We start from the raw sequence: 14,074 nt of genomic DNA, 5'->3' as shown, positions 1-14,074 counted from the left end.
CTCCGTCAGCCCTCTAATCCGCCCTCCTAGATCCGACGGCTCTTGGCGATTTCGGAGCTGCCCCGTCACTCGATAGTTAGCATCTCATAGCCTGGTGGTTGTGCCCTCGTACAGAGGGACGCATGTCCGCCCTTGATTGCATTAGAGCCCCTCTAACATTTACCACCCTCGTACAGAGGGCGGTTCGATGAAACCACAAACTGCCTTCTGCCTCTCCTACCCTGCCATACTGCCACGCCACCCTGCCACGTCACCGTCGTACTGGGACCCACTGTTCACATCATTCTTACATCATGCTTACGTCATGCTGACATCATCACCGAAAAAAGGCGCGAGGGGAGAAACGACAGTGAAGGATGCCCAAAATGAAAAACTGAGGCAATTTTTGATGCGCGATTAGCACTTAACGCTAATCGTGCATCGCTAAGAAAAAATGGTCAAAATGGAAAGTTGTCTGTGGCTAGGCTACCAGCAGGCCCGAAAATGTGCAGTTTGATAGGATTTCTTCATGAAGGTTCAAAAAAGGGGTGATTTGACAAATTCAAGAGTATCAGAGGAAAGAAGAAGCCCAGATTAAATTAAAAGAGTATCAGTGAAGCGGCAAAGAGTATCATATTGGCAATACCAAAGCAGATGAACATTAAAGACCCCCAAAGCAAAGTCAAAGAAAACGGTGAAGCCATCTAAGGCTCTCAGATCACAGTTAATGCACATCAAAGTCACTCGAGAGCAGGGGATAAAAGCCCAATGCACAGTTATGGCTAGATGAACAGCACACAGCCAAAAGGACACCATACTAACTCATTTTGATTCCGCTGCCTCCAATGCAGCTCAAAGATATTTTTCTGCATTAATTTTTAGAACGAAATTAGGTTAAATACCTCAAAGTCACTCGAGAGCAGGGGATCAAAGCCCAATGCACAGTTATGGCTAGATGAACAACACAGAGCCAAAAGGACACCATATTAACTCATTTTGATTCCGATGCCTCCAGCGTGGCTCAAAGATATTTTCTTGCATTAATTTCAGGAAAAATTAGGTTAAAGAAGTTATTTCCCTCAGACTTGTTTTAGGTCTGTTGTAATAGATATTTTAGGTATTTTACCTATATAAACCACCCTAATTAATTGTTGAAAGGGTTGGTTGGTTGATATTCCACATGCTGGACTTGCGCTGTATTTTTTAGAGGCTCTGTAATCAAAGACTGCTGGAATGTTTTGGATGAACAAATGACTGTTGTGTTATTAATGGTTAAAGAGTGACTGTGGAATTCCTGTGCTACTACATGGCTCAATAAGTTTTTCTACCTCTGTTTACAATTTTATTATGTTTATGCACAATTGTGTTACCATCTAAATAGCAAGAAAAAAGAATAGCTTAAAGTTTTGCTTAACGGCACCTTATGCTCAGTTCTTGTTATTTCTATATGTTTTCCTTAGAAATGGTTATGAATATGCATACTTAAATGATCATATTTACCCTGTTTCTTTCATATATGACTGTTTTTTAGTTATTCTTTACTACTCCTAGACAAACTTTCATCCACCCTCCCTCTATGTTAGCTAATGAAATATTTTTTGTTGCCTTTCATTTCTGACCTTCATTCCATCTTTATTCCAGCCTGATAGTCTTCTATGTGTAGCTATCCTGCTCTATATTCCTTTTGTGACCAGGAAAATGCAACAGCAAGCCCTAATCCATGACTCCATGCCCAATAGTTTGAACTTCTCACAGTATGCATCCCAAGTCTGCTTGAAAACGTCTCCTTCTCACCGAAATCGAAACAAAACCCTTGTACACCATAAGTAGCCTAAAATCAACCCAAACAAAGTTAAATCATAAAGAGAGAGCCCTCTCAGACTGCAGGTATGCTAGGACCGGTAGCCCAAAGATTGGTTTGTGGCTACCTCGGCCGTATCCCTTAAGGAGGTAAGGGACAACTTGAGTGTTAACAAATTCTCTTTTTCTTCTATTGTAGAAACTTTAGATTCAAACCTAGGGGACAAAGATATTAGAACCTTTTCAACCACAACAACCTCTTTTATTTCTTCACCCAAATTTTTCATACAATTAACAATCTCATCTACACGAAGGAAATAGTTAGCCACACTTTCATCATTGTGCATTCTAAGATTTTCATACTGAATTCTGAGGGTTTGAAGTTTTGTTTGTTTTACCTGATCATCTCCTTCATAGCTCAGAACAATCTTGTCCCATATTTCTTTGCAGATTTATACTGCATAACCTTCACGAATTCTGATTGAGATAGACATCCTAATAGAGTATTGACAACCTTTGCATTTGTTTCATATTTCTTCTTCTCAACCGGATTTGTAGGAGTTGCTGATGGAAAAGTGTACCCTGTATCTATGATATCCCAGACATCTGTACCAAAAGATTGAAGATAGGCAATAACTCTTACCTTCCAATATACGAAGTTTGTTCCATCAAAAATTGGTGGCCTGATAGATGCTTCTCTCTCGTAGTTGCTCATGATGATGGATCTTCCTTCAAGCGATCAAGCTTCTTCAGAAGGACTTGCTCTGATACCAATTGTTGGAAATAATACTGAGAGGGGAGGTGAATCAGTATTATCAAGTCAAATATTCCCTTTTTCAAATCCAGATAATATACGCTACTTCAGTTAATTAAACCAGCGTATATACGCAACTACGTAGAAGGAAACCCGCGTATACAATGCAAACTTATAATTTACTTTATCTTTTAGATGTTGATTGTTAATCTGTGTATCAGAATTAAATAACCAGTAAATGAAACGAGTAAAATAGAGCAGAAGACAATCACACACAAGAACACAAGATATAATGTGGAAACCCAATGTGGGTGAAAACCTCCTGCTGCAATTCGTCTCTATCTTCTTTTAATTAGAAACTTCTTTTTACAATGTACTGGTGCAATCCTTTACCAATATGCAGGCTGCAACCTGCAGTGAGCTACAACCCTCTCTCTCATTCTCTAGCTTCTCCTGGAAGGGAGCTACAACCCCCTTTGCTCTTGCACTAGCCAAGGTACTAGTACGTAGGTGCTGGCTTACAGAAGGCTACAACCTTCTATTTCTTCCAGGGACCACGTTTCATAAATTTTCAGATTGGATGCACATCAATCAAATATCAAGAATTTCTGCAACAACCAATCACATTTTCACCAATCAAAACTGAAAAATAAACACCTCTCTGACAGTTGTACCCAGAACACAGTAACTGTAACCACACACTAATTCTGAAACCAGACCACTACAGCAATAAACAGAAGCAGCTAGAACACAAATTAAGAGATGTACGCTACTTCACTGTTAAGAAACCTGCGTGTATACACTTCTGTGTCAAAAGAAACCTGCGTATATGCTTCTTTCCCTTATCAAAACTGCATGTATACGCACCTTCGCTTCACTGAACCTACGTATAGATCTATAAAGGATAATTCACTCTTTCAAAAATTCAGACACTGATTAACCGAGAGTATCAGATTTATAGGTCAAGCATGCACCACATATGACAGATAAAAATCATACAAAGATACTATCATTCAAGCCTTAAGATTATGACCCATCAATAGAACTTATCTTTCTCTTTGCGCTAAGGTTGGTATTTCATTCAGATCCAGATCTGCACCATCACCCCAATCACCAATATTTCAGATCTAGCACTTAGTAGATATTCAATTAATTCATATGATTCTTTTCCAAATGATCTCCTTCCTCTTTTATAGACTTAGGCCTTTCACAATACCACGGTCCAAAACCATAGTAAACAATACCAAGGACCCAATACTTGGGATCAACACTTCTGATGATATTACATGGTCCAAAACCATAGGTTCAAATACCAATGACTAACTACCATGGACCAAAAGTAAATTCTCCAACATATACGCACTTTTACTTGCATGAAAGTGTCTGTATACGCATAGGCGCCTTTGTCACTTATAACCCACGTGTATACGCAACTTCGTCTAAGTGAACCTGCGTATATGTCTTTTTCTTCATTCTGAAAGCCTGTACTAAGATCCAGTCACCAAAGAGAGTTTCCATCAAGGACAACACCTGTGCCATAGCTCCAAACCTGTGTCATAATGCCAACAGATCCCTGAGGGAAGAGGTAAGGCCAAGAAACCCACTGAAAACTTTGTGGTGCTCCTTTTACCTCTTCTAACATCCTACTAAACTAAATCACAAATGGAAACAAACTAATAAACAACTATTCAAATCCACAGTACTTACAATGAAATAATTCTAGAGAGAATTTAACTATGAATCTAGGAAACTAAGCTAAGAATATCTATACAAGAAGAGGGGCCTTTGTTTCTAGGGTTGTGCCCTAAACCAAGAGATTCAACCCACTCATTTAACTCAGTGTTGTATGAAGAAAAAGCTCATTTTCATTATCAAAACAAAAAATTGCATCAATGTCCTCGACAAATGTGGAGCTAAAAAATAACTAGTGTTTTTACCACAAAAATTCAAATCCTAATGAGGCTTTAAGCCTCTCTACTTATACAACTGAAGTCTCCAACAAATTCCTTAAATATAGGGAGGCTTGGCTCCCAAACTTGAGATCAACTAACTCTTTATCTATCACTTTCTAGACTGCCTTTTGATCTTCATGACTTGGCTACTTGCACTCTGAGCTGGTGTGGTTAATGGAGGAATATTCAAATGTGGGGAGGAGTAAATGAGGAGGATTTACCTCCTACAATATCTCTCCCTTATCCCATTTGAGTTTCAAACCTTAGTATTTCCAAAATTCCTTGATTTTCTCTGCCAAACTTGCATTCAATGCATATTAGTCCACTAGGCATAATATCTCACTTTAACTCATCTCATTAAACAAAATATAATCAAAACATGTAATAAGTTGTGAGAAGAGTTGATTTGACTAATCTAGGAGGTGGATAAAGGTCCATATAATTACCCAATGATGAGGCTCATCATCACCCCCTACTAAAAGTGTTGCTCATCCTCTGAGCAACTTGATCAATTTCCATTTCTTTCATAGCTCTAGTGGCCTCCGTGACATCCCATGCAACTACTGTGGTTTCTTCTTCTTGTGCATAGAATCACGCCTTCTTTTCTACCTCCTCCCACTACCTTCTTTCTTCCTCTTCCTTCCTTTCTTCTAACATCCCCAAGAGCAGTTGGGGATTGAGTCTAAGGCCAATCCAATTGACTTTGAGCCTTTGGATGGATTGCTTGTACATGGGTGTCTAGTTTAGTGCTTCTCTCATCCTTTGAGGAGAGTGGTACTCTCTGATCTTCAAACTATATGGAAATGTATTCCATCTCCTTAGGCAATATTGCATGTTGTCATCCCCTAATAATCTAAACATGTCCTCAAAATGTGTAATTTCTTACTCTTAGGTAGTAAGATACCTGGGCGCAAGTTGAGGATCGTTTGCAATTAAATTGTGTGCACTGATGAGTGCCATTGGATTGGACTACTCAACTTTGATCATAGGAGGCTATGTTTGTTCTCTTTCTAATACCTTTTTCATTTCTGCAGCCCTTGCTTCCTCATGGTTCAACCATGATGCAAAAGCCATCAACTGTATATCCCCTATCTTTGGATTAGGGTCCCATACATTCATGTCTATCAAGGCCATGTTATGCAAATAAAACTCAAACATTCTGGCCCTATCTTCCAATGTGATTTGATCACAAAGATGAATGAAATGTCTATAATCATGGAATGGTATAGTGCCTCTTTTTTCTAGTGCCTCTTTTTTCTCCTTTGTTCTCTGATTGTCCACCTAATGTCCTGCAAACATAAATTTTTCATGATTTTTTTTTTCTTCTTTTGAAGACAAGTAGTCTACCTCTAAGAGTTTTCCATTCTAGTTTTTTGTCGTAGGTGTCTCAAGAGAGGTTTTCACCCAGCATTCTTTTTTATTTCCTTCGTTTTTTTACACCATTGGGTTGCCCCAAGAGGTTTTCAACCCAATAGTGGGACTCAGGCACATCATGGAGGTTTTCACCTGAGTCCTTATTTTTATTTTTCTTTTTTTTCTCTCGGTGACTTGATGAGGCAGGAGATGAAACTTGCTCCACCACCATCACTATTTTATTGATACCATCAAGGAACTCTTGCTTTGATAATGGCCTCTTGTAAACTTTCAGTATGTGCCCATTAACAAGCAAAGGAATGGCCTATGCATCTATGGTTCTGATCTGCACTGAACCATTATCTTGACATCTCTCTATAACATAAGGCCCCAACCATCTTGTCTGTAACTTACCCTTAAAGTATTTATATCTACAATCATATAACAAAGCCAAATCACCTTTTTGAAATTGCTTATCCTTGATGTTTTTGTCATGCTAGATCTTCCTCTGAAGCTGATTTACCTCTATGAGTAGGAGGGCATGCATTCTAAACTCATCTAAACCATTCAACTGGAGCAATGTCTGCTATTGTGCACTGTTGAGATCTAGATCTAGTTGGACTGCCATCCTCAATGTGTTATAATCAAACTCAATGGACAATAGGGCCTTTTTCCCATAGACCAGCTCATAGGGTCTGAATCAAGTGGTGGTATTTGAAGTGGTATTATAGGACCAGATGGCCTCAACTAGTCTATCTACGTAATCTCTCCTCTTGTTGCTATCCAATTTGGTCAAGATTCCCTCTCGCACTTTGTTAGTCACCTCCTCTTTCCCATTAGCTTTTGGGTGATAGGGAGTGGAGGTCCTATGCTTGATCTTGTGCTGGCTGCGAAAGTCTCTGATCATGTTGGAGGTAAACTGGTTGCCTTGATCAGTGACCAGTTCTCTAGGCTACCCAAATTTGTACAATACATTCTCCCTTAAGAACTCAACCACCTTCTCCTCTATTGCTGCCTTAATTGCCTTCGTTTCAGCCCACTTGGCTAGATAGTTATTGCACACAATGATATACTATTTTTTCTTGGAAGGAGGGTCAATAGGTCCAATTAAATCCATTCCCCATTTGTAAAATGGCTCAAAAGTCACTTGAGGTTACACAGGAATTTCATCTCTTGGAGCAGGATTTCCCATCCTTTGGCACCGATCACACTGACTAGTATATATTTTCACATCTTGATGAAGAGTGGGTCAATAATACCCGGCTTGTAACACTTTAAATGTTGTCCTCTTTGCTACAAAGTGACTTGAGCAAGGCCCATCATGACAGGTGAGAAGGATGTCAAAGAATTCCTCCTCCCTGACACATATTCTCATAATTGGATCTAGGCCATGTTTGAAGAGGTTTCCCCCAATCTGGGTGAAGGGGGTGCTCTTCCTCACAATATTTCTTTTCTCTTTGGAGGACAGATTCGGTGGAAACTGTGCAGATACCAAATAGTTTGTTATGTCATCAAACCATGGAGAGAGAAATAAAATGGCGAATAAGTGTTCATCTGGTAACTAATCATCAACCATTCCCTTTTCACCTACAAGTAAGGTTAATCTAGACAAGAAGTCTCTAGCAACATTTTCCTTGCCAGTCTTATCAATAACAGTTAGATCAAGATACTATAATAAAAGTAACCATCCAATAATACAAGAATTCACATCAAGTTTATTCATTAAATATTTGATTGCAGCATGGTTAGTATGTATAAATGTTTGATAGCCTATAATATAATGCCTAAATTTGTTCAATGAATGCATAATAGCAGGGAGCTCCTTTTCGGTCACTGTGTAGTTTAGTTCAGCCTTTGACAAATTCTTACTAATAAAGTAAATGGCATAAGGAAAATTCTCATCTATCTGGCCTAGGGCTACTCCTATCTCTTTGTGTGAGGCATCAGCATGAATATGATAACGAAGGGCCCAATGTGGGCCTCGGAGAATCGGTGCATTCGTTATCTTGTCCTTCAGGGTGTCCAAGGCCTCGTGATAGTGTTTTTACCATAGAAACTCAAATTCATTGGCCAATAACCCAAATAAACGAGAAGCCAACTTGTTAAAGTCTTTCATAAACCTTCGGTAGTATCCAAATAACCCTAGGAAACATCTGACATCTCTCTTCTTCTGTGGAGGTGGGACCCTTTGGATGATAGCTATTTTGTTTGGGTCCACCTACAGTCCTTGTTGAGATATTGAATGACCTAGCATAGTCCCTATAGTCTTCAAGAATTCACATTTCTCAGCGTTGAGAGACAGGTTCATTTCAATCCATTTGTGCATAACCTTACCTAAGTTGGAAAAATCCTTCTTGAAATCACCTCCATAAGGTATGAAATCATACATATAGATTTCTACTCCATCATGGAATAACCTGGCAAAGATACTGAGGACTTCTCTCTGAAAAGTGGCGGGAGCATTGCATAGGCCAAAAGGAAGGACCCTATAAGTGAAAGTACCCCAAGCACAAGAGAAGGTGGTGTTATCCTGGTCTTTTGGGATGATCTACATTTGATTGTACCCACTGAATCCATCTATGATAGAGAAAAAAAATTCCCTGCCAGGCCATCTAGCACTTGGTTGATGAAAGGTTGATGGAAATTGTCCTTCTTTATTGCTTTGTTTAACTCCCTGTAATCGACACAAATCCTCCACTTACCATTTTTCTTTGGAACCAACACCAAAGGAGAGACCCACTCACTATCTGAGATAGGGTAAATGAATCATGCATGTAGCAGTTTTTGCAGTTATTCTTTGACTATATATTTACGAGTTGGATTCATCCTCCTTTGGGATCACTAGATTGGCTTGAAACCTTCCTTGATATAAATATGGTGAGTACACACTGAGGGGTGCACTCCCTTCCTTTCTTGGTAACTCCAAGCAAAGGTATTCAAGTGTTCCTTTAGCATGTTGCACAACTTTTCTTCTTGGAGAACAAAAAGAGATGGATTGATTTTCAAAGTTCTCTCAGGACCAAATTCTGTGGTTTTGACACGGATAGGGTTGGAATCAACTAAGAATAGATCCACTTGATGGTTTTTTTGGCTTTCTTTTACTACTTTCTCTAAGGACAATGTACTGAGGGTTGGACTTTGGAGTATGTGTTTGATCAAATCACCTTCATCCTGTTGTCCCCCTCCCATGGTTATTTGTAAGGTATAGGGTTGGGCGAAATAAACTTCATCTTCCTCCTCCTCTTCCAGCCATAAAGGTAAGTATGTTCTAGAGATGGTTGAGCATGATGGTATAGGAATAACTGCTTGGACATGTGCTCAATCTTGATGGTCCTATTTCCAGCTCTACAGCTAATGTAAGCATCGGCAGTGGCTAACCAGGACCTCCCAAGGATGAGAGGGTAACGAGTAAGCTTAGCCTTAGGCTGGAGAAGTAGGAAATCTACAGGGTATTCCCAATAATCAATGGAGACCATCACATCCTCCAAAATCCCCACAGGGGTCACTATGGAGCGGTCTGCAAGTTGCAGAACTTTTGGGGTCTTCCTCAATGAACCTTGGAGGTTGAGCTTGAGCATGGTGTCCTTGCTCATCACATTAATGGCAGCCCCATGATAGATCAAAATGTGTGGGACAATGGTGCCATTGATGTGCACATCTACTACAGGGCTTCCAGGTTCCAAATACTTTGGACAAATTACTTGCCCCAACCTTAAGTCAGACAATTGTCCAATGACATTAGTGGTAGGGGCATCTCTTTTTGTCTCCCTGGATGCTTGAAGCACTTCTCCTTAATCAGCTTGTTGTAATTAGGTACATCTTTGATAGCTTGGAGAAGTGGAAATTTGACACATAGGTTTTTCAATTCTCCTAGAATTTCATTCTCTTCTGGGGTAGGCTGGGGTGGTTGGATTAATCTCTCAGGAAAGGGTGGTGGATTTACTTTAAGCATGCTTTCCTCTCTTTCTTCCTCAACCTCCCTGGGTGGAGGTAGAGGTTGGTTGTTTGGGAGTACTCTTCTAGATCTGAGGTTGATTTCTTGAATCTCCACAAGATAAGCTGGATATGATGTCTCTCCACTCTATACTTGTTGTCCTTGTCTATTGTTCGAGTTCGGATTTATATGGGAAGGAATTTGGGCTTTTTTAGGTGGCGTAGAGTGTAAAATATGTGGTTGGGCAGGTGGCGAAGGCAATAAATCTAGAACAATGTTGTATTAGGGCCTCCACCCCTAGGGCGGTGCATCCCACTGAGGTTGTGGTGGAGCATATGGTTGAAATGATTGGTTGGTTTTCTGGGAATGATATTGAAGTACAAAGGAAAAAGGAGGAGGTGTAGACCAGGAAGGATGAGTAGGGGGTCCCCAAGAAGGTGTGGATGCAGTCTGGTTGGGGTTGTAATATGCATGGGACGACCCTTGCATGCCCTGTTGGTATGTCCTAGGCCCATGAGGTCTCCTTTAGTTTATGTAGCAAAGCAACTCAGTGACCCCTTCAGCTCCTTGATATATAGCTTTGAGTCCAGGTAAAGAGGGGCATTTTTTTGTGGAGTGGCTTTCTTCACACACTAAGCAAATTTCAATAGAATTCAATGGACATTCATTCCTAGGATTCCTACTGGTGCATCGAGGACAAAAAATGGTGAAGGCTCTCTCTGACTCCTCTTGCTTTATCTTAGTGTGCATAATGTCCATTTGTAGGGAAAGGGTTTGAAACATCTCACTTTTAAAATCCTCCAGCATATTTCCAATTTCACCCTTGATGGATGAATTGGAAGAGGATGGATTGACCATAGGTTGACTACACCTACCCTTTTTCTTGGCTACCCTAGAATGGTTTCTAAAGATGGTCTTAATATCCTCATAGGGTAACTAGTAGATATCCCCTCCCACTAACAAGTGTAGGGTATGCAAAAGTTCTTCCCTTACTCCTCTAAGCAAGACCAGCTTCAGTGACTCAGGGTCAAGTGTGCACCTAGCCCTTTTGTAGCTGAGCTGGAATCTTTCTTCATAATCCTCTAGGGATTCATCACTGCCTAAGGTCATCCTATAAATTTCTTCTTTAGTGTCTTTAAAACTACAGTAGTCCTGATACTTGTTGTTGAATGCCTGCTGCATCTCAGCCGAAGCTATAATGCTATCTCTAGGTAAACCCATGAACTAGCACAAAGCTGCATCCTTGAGAGTGTATGGAAAGAGTTTCAACTTCTGCTCATCATTTATATAGTCATAGGTTTGGCATATGACAACAATCTCAAATAATAAAGTGTCTGGGTCTTCTGCAGTTTGGCCATGGAAATAAGGAAGGGCGGAAGGGCTTATATTTTTCATCTTAGTATCCCCATTGGTTTCCTCGATGGGGAATGCACCCTCAACTGTTTCTCTATTTTTCCTGTCATTTTTGTTTTCAACCATAGCTTCAGTAGGAATGGATTCTCCTTCTTCTTCTTCCCTTGTAGGTTCTTTAAATATGTATGGTTTCTCACCGAAGGGTTCCTCCAATTCACAGCCACCGAAGAAGAGGGAAGGTTGGCTATTGGAAGAAAAGGGGGTATTTGGAAAAAATTTCCCTAAGTTATCACTTATTTTACAGGGATGAAAAGGAATGTTTTCGTTATGTTTTGTGATTTTTTCAAACTTTGAAAGTGATTTTATTAATTGAAATTGCAGACTAAATGAAAACGATTGACTGAATGGAAAGATTAACTACTTGATTGAAATCTAAGTTGCATAATGGAAAGGAAAGAAAAGAATTCAGAATGAAAATGAAGCAAACTAAATTACTTTTGCATAAATGAAACTATAAGAAAAATATTAGAAACAAGAAATTGAAGAAAGAAAGCAGTAATCACATACTACTCAGACACCTCCCCAGCAATGACACCAAAAAGTGATGAGTACCAATATTGCAGCAAGAGTGTTGCAATGCCTGGAGCTACCAGCTTTACTTTATCAACCCGAGGTTCGTACAAACCTGGAGGTGATAGTGCTATATACACAAGTACAAGTCACGGTTTTTCATTTTTTCATTGTTCAACTGGCGAGAGACCACTAGGGTTTTAAAGCCATAATTCTATGGATTCAGAATAAGCTTGATTGCTGATGAAAGAAAGATAGATCTACTCGAGGAGAAATATTATTTACTGCAAATAAGGAAAATGACTAAAATCCTATGATAAAATCACACCCTTCTCTAACTAAGTCCCGAGAAACTATTCTTTACAGAAATTCCAAGCCAACATGTATGAAATGCTACTATCTAAAGCATGGAAATTCAAGACATCAAACATCACTATTGTGCATGTAAAGGACTGAAATAAATCTGTTTTGTTCTGTTTATTCTTTTTTAGAAAGTCAAGAGTAAACCCTAATCTATTTTTGTGATGTGACAGGTGGTTTAGCGATGATGGGGGATGGTAGGGAGGTTTAGGATATGGTTGGGAGGTTTAGGAGACCCTTGGGTGACCTAGTGTGCCTTCGTAGAGGTCTTCATTCAATTCGGCCTCAAAAAAGGGCACTATAGGAAAACCTACACGATGTACTAGAAACCTAAAGGATTCCCTATATTTCTATAGGATATAGCCAAGAGAGAAATGATGGTTACTGGAGGTGATGGAAGGTTTAGGGAAGGTCGTGGATTGGTGGAATAGAGTGAGAAAACTCATAGGATCACTTAGAACTCAAAACCAAGGTTAGGAGATGGTTGAATTCGTTCAACATACTTGGAGGAATTTCTATGTAAAATGATGAGATTGGTGGAGATTTTGGTGAAAGCAATGGATGATTATGAATGGATGAAGTTGGAAGGTGGTTTTCGATATCAGATCCCTTTAGAATTCCTAAGGACCTCCTCTGCATCAAACATTTATAATTGCCACAAAGTCATGTAAACAAGAGGAATTCTAACAAGCTAGAAAGGCAAAATTTAATGAAATAGCGGTCTACTTCATGCATGAAGAAAATTGCTGAACAAAATCAAATCATGGATGACATCTACTGAAAGAATGAAGATGGAATAAATGGAAACTAAATCCTACACTTGCAAAAATGATTAAATGCTAGTTTAAATACAACAAGCTCTAAATCTTATGAGGAAATGGAAATCTATCTTTTTGGGGTTGCTTAAGGGTCTTTTCCTCAAATCATGATCCTTGAGGGAAGAGATGAGGCCAAGAAACCTATTGAAAGCTTCATGGTGTTCCTTTTATCTATTCTAACATGCTACTAAAGTAAATCACAAATGGAAGCAAACTAATAAACAACTACTCAAATCCACAGTACTTGCAATGAAATACTTCTAGAGACAATTTAACCATGAATCTATAAAACTAAGTTAAGCATACAAATACAAGAAGAGGAGCCTTTGCTACTAGGGTTGGTCCCTAACCCAAGAGATTCAACCCTCTAAGTTAAAACAGTTCTAGATCAAGAAAAACCTCATTTTCATTATCAAAACAAAAAATTACATCAATGTCTTCCACAAATCTAGAACTCAAAAATAACTAATGTTTTTACCAAAAGAATTCAAATCCTAATGAGGTTCTAGGCCTCTCTACTTATATAGCTAAATTCTCCAATGACTTCCTTAAATCTAGGGAGGCTTGACTCCCAAAATCGAGATGAAATAACTCTTTGTCTATCACTTGTTCGACTTCCTTTTGATCTTCATGACTTGGCTACTTACACTTTGAGCTGGTGTGATTAATGGAGGAATATTTGAATGGGGGAAGAGTAAATGAGGAGGATTTACCTCCTACAATCTCTTTCCCTGGTCCCATTTGAGTTTCAAACCTTAGTCTTGCCAAAATTTCTTTATTTTATCTTCCAAACTTGCATTTAATGCATATTAGTCCACTAGGCATAATATCTCAATTTAACTCATCTCATTAAACAAAATATAGTCAAAACATGTAATAAGTTGTGAGAAGAGTTGATTTGAATAAGCTATGAGGTGGATTAAGGCCCATATAATTACCCAATGATGAGGCTCACCAACAAACACCCTCCAAATTTTTTCCTTAGCTTCATTTTGGAGCCTCCCTACCAACCATCCTTGGCAGCATGTCTTGCACTATCAAGTACACAAGCTTCAATGGTTATCTAGTAGCATGACAACCTTTGCAAGATAGCTTATTACATTCCCCTTGCAATCTTCTTCACCGAACTTGGTCCAGCTATTGGCTAAGCGGCTTCCTTAATAAATTGCACAATTCTGGAATAGAACTAGTCTTCCCTCCA

Source organism: Pinus tabuliformis, chromosome 6 (assembly GCF_031772625.1).
Source record: "Pinus tabuliformis cultivar Carrire ecotype Pingquan chromosome 6, CPIR1, whole genome shotgun sequence".
NCBI lineage: Eukaryota > Viridiplantae > Streptophyta > Pinopsida > Pinales > Pinaceae > Pinus > Pinus tabuliformis.
This window is presented reverse-complemented; position numbering follows the sequence as displayed.